The 4069-nt window shown below is 33.7% G+C and overlaps 1 pseudogene; it reads left to right on the forward strand.

Moving 5' to 3' along the window:
• The first annotated feature begins 1646 nt into the window (after nucleotides 1-1646).
• On the forward strand, nucleotides 1647-3060 carry LOC143556766 (aspartic proteinase CDR1-like; annotated as a pseudogene).
• Nucleotides 3061-4069: the final 1009 nt, after the last annotated feature.

The raw sequence follows: 4069 nt of genomic DNA on the forward strand, positions 1-4069 counted from the left end.
GGCTTTTTCAAATTAAACAAATGGGAATGATTTGGTAACATAAAAATCCAATATTTTATATATCATGAGGTTCTGTTTACAAAACGGGTCGGTTTACAACATAAAACAACACCAAAACGAGTACAATCGAGACCCGAATTTGACAAATGTCACAGGGAACACCCATGATTCGAACACCGAACCCAAGATCCGAGCACCCATACCCGAATACCCGAATACGAAAACCGAGCCCATGTACCCGAACAACGAACCATTGGGTCTGAATGCGAGCCCAGTTGCATCTATAACTTAAGTGGGCCTGGATTACGTTACTTGGGCTTAGTCCATGATAAACAAATCTGATCCAAGATTGTGTTAAATAAACAAACTAACTCCGTTAGCCTTGTTAGTCATCTCCGTTAAGTCTCGTTAACCAAACCCGTTAACGTTTATAAAAAAAGAATAAATAATATATAAAATGATAAGGATTTAATAACTACCTCGTTAGTTCTAGTTAACTACGTGAGCTTAGATAGAAAGTTAGAAGGAATTGATTAACAAGATTCGTTATCTAATTTAACTTAGCTAAACCGTTAGCTCGGTTAGGTTAATATAACCGCCTTCGTTACTTAAGGTGACCCCGTTAGATCCGTTAAACTTAGCAAACGAGCCTAGTTAATCAAGTAAACTTAGTTAACTTAAATTGCAAACTTAGTTAGTTTTGTTAGTCAGTATTACGGTTAATTAACGCAAGTATATGTTAAACTGTTAGTTGTGCTCAGTTAAATATATGGATTACAGTTAACTCAGAACGCCTAAGAATCCAGGTGAGTTCTCAGACCCCTTTTCTTTTAAACGTTTAGGGGTTGTGTGCATACTCGTAAATAAGAAAGTAATATGCTTTGTATGAATTAGCAATTTGTACGAACTTGTTGTAATGGTTGTGTGTATATATATAAAAAAATTAGAATTTTGTTATTATGTGTACGAACTCATAAATTTCTACATTTTTACATTGTGTTATTATTTGTACGATGAAGACGTCGTTTTGTTAGAACTGAAATCGGGCCGATTGTTGAGAACGAAAACCAATAAGAAAAAGTTTTTTTATAAAACAAATTAATAATTATAAAAACATAAAAAAACAAATAAAATAAAGAGAAAAAGACAAAAAAAATAACCGTCTTTTGATAAACACATGTTAACACGTCGCAGATAGCTCAAACATTGACGTATTAACCGATGTTTTTCTAAAAAGACCGATGCCCAGTTAAAACCCCATATGATTTTTATATAGTTTCATAATAATGAATGCAATAGATATGCACATGAATACTTCACATGTGATATGCATTATGCAATTAATAGCAATCTTAAATCATCATGTGGAAATGATGGTGACGTTAATCCAATTATTCACTTTTCACTTGCATGTGTTATTCACTTTGAGAGCAAGAGTAGGTTTCAAAATGTCATACGCATGCCTCCAATATAAAATTTCAAATTTTCAAGATCTCCCTGAAATTTATTCTTTTGAACCAAACCATTACGAAATTTATTTATATGGAGTATATATCCTTTTCATTTACGTATATAATTCGTCTACTTAATGATTTAAATGGATATAAAAATCGCCTTAATAGACTAATAGTAATTTAATTTACCTTTGATATCTCACCTTATAAATTTTGATCAAATATTATTTTTCCTTCATATTCATCTTAGTCATGAGCAGAATCATTGTTTTCACCATCTTTATAACTATTTTGGTTTCCCTATCTAAATCCAGCCACCATGTTGGTGGTTTTAGTGTTGATCTTATTCGTAGAGACTCTCCACTATCCCCTCTATATAACCCAACCCATTCACTAATCGATCGTAATCAAAATGCTTTTCTTCGATCTATGTCCCGCCATTCGAAAAGCTCTGTAAAGACAGATGCGGATATTTATGGAGAATATATAATGAACATTGGAATTGGGTCCCCTCCCACACAGGTGTTTGGGAGTGTTAGCACTGCGATTGAGTTTACGTGGGCCCCATGTGAACCATGTAAGACATGTTACAAGCAACCGGGTGTACGTTTTTTTGTACCCGCTTCTTCATTCACTTATCACACTGATTCATGTCGATCAAAGGCTTGTAATACTCTAGCTAGCAACAAACTTACCGCGGTGTGGCACACAAAACAATATTTGTCATTACGAAAACGCTGACGGTCTTGATAGCACAGAGGGTGTCCTCGGTAGGGACACCTTTTGGATCGGACCAACTCCTTTCAACCAAGTTTTGTTTTGGTGTGCTCATGAGTATGAAGCTTATCAGTACTTTTCAACTAATGTGAGTGGGCGTATTAGTATTAGTGGTGGCCCGCTTTCGCTTGTCAGCCAATTTAAACCGACCATTCAAGGAAAGTTTTCATATTGTTTAATGCCACGCTCCTCAAGTCAGCCTAGCAAAATCTACTTTGGTGAACTTGCTAATATGTCAGGGCCAACAGTCGTTTCGACTTCTCTGGTTAATGATCGTCCAATTTCATACACCATGCATTTGTTTGACTTGTTGGTAGGAAACAAGAGTGTCTCGTTATACAATCACGATCACAATCAATCGCACAACGAAAAGGGCAACATGATTATAGACATGTATCGGGTTTCGACTTCTCTCCCTAAGGATATGTACGATTGGGTTATCGCTAGTATAACCAAAGCCATAGATGGTAAGGTCATGCACAACCCACAACCGTTTAGTGATTATAATATTTGTTATAAGGATTTGAGTTTGGACCGTGTCCCGGTTCTGACTTTCCGGTTCACCGGAGCCGACGTGGAGGTGCCACCCAAATACATGTTTATGGAAGTTCAAAAGGGAGTGAGTTGCTTGACAATTATACCGAGCTTTGCTGATGTTGGTTTTCTTGGAACTTTATTTCAAACAAATTTGATGGTTGGGTTTGATTTGATAAAGCAAAAGGTGTATTTTAAGCGTATGGATTGCTCAACACGCTAACGAGGCTCTCATGTGTGCGGGGTACTAGTGAGTTGCTTTACTGGAAGTTCAAGTTTTTCTTTTGTTTTAGCCGAATACGGGCAAATGTTAAACTATATTTTCTTTTTATGGTTCCCAAATCTCCTAAGCTTTTTGTGAGAGATTCAAATTTTCACAACACACCGACCGGTAACATGAAAGCATTGGCTTTATTCTTCAATCTAAAATTCAAGTTTAGTCAAAGTGTTTGCAACTTTATAGTAGTCAAAATAAAACGTCGCTTTGAACTAATCAATATACGATTATATTGTACTATTAAGTTTTTAATAACATAAGTACTATTAAAAGAACTAGGTTAGTACCCGTGTTACACACGTGTTGATATTAGATATATAACAAAATGTATATAAACTAACATACAATATAATAATATATAACGATATATAAGCATTCAAAATATAATAACATATAACGATATATAAACATTCAAAAACATCCACAAAAAGAAGTACACCAAACCATTGTCTACGTAATCACCTAATAGAAACAAACAATTTATTGTCTTATCAACCACATTAAACCATTAGATATTAAAATTACTTGAACATGATGACCTTGAAAACTTCCATCCAAAACAAAACAATGCACCTTAACCACCTGAAAAATATAAACAAACCATTAAACGTTATTAAGTATTAAACCAAAAAGTTAATGTATATTATAATGAAATAAAACAATTTTATAACCTAAGTTTATAACCATAAACAAAAAATAATAATCAATTTGGTAGTTACAGATAAAAGTATATTGAAAATATAATATTAGAGAGACAGACATATTAAAAGTAATCACTAATACCAAATAATTAAAATTCTAATACCGTTAATACAATCTTCATGCTAACACAAACTAAATATAAACATAAAAGGTATACTCTAAAAGAATATATAAACATGTGGATTTTAAGTTTACCAAAAACGAACTTACATCACAACCCACCAAAAACCGCAAACTGTCATAACAACCTGACAAAACAAAAACAAACTGTTATAGGTGTGTATTGTACTTTTTTAGAAGCCTATGTATATAAAGTAAACTACTA

This window comes from Bidens hawaiensis, unplaced genomic scaffold, assembly GCF_021521415.1.
Source record: "Bidens hawaiensis isolate Kalapana, Puna unplaced genomic scaffold, B.hawaiensis_p1.1 tig00018741_1, whole genome shotgun sequence".
Lineage (NCBI taxonomy): Eukaryota > Viridiplantae > Streptophyta > Magnoliopsida > Asterales > Asteraceae > Bidens > Bidens hawaiensis.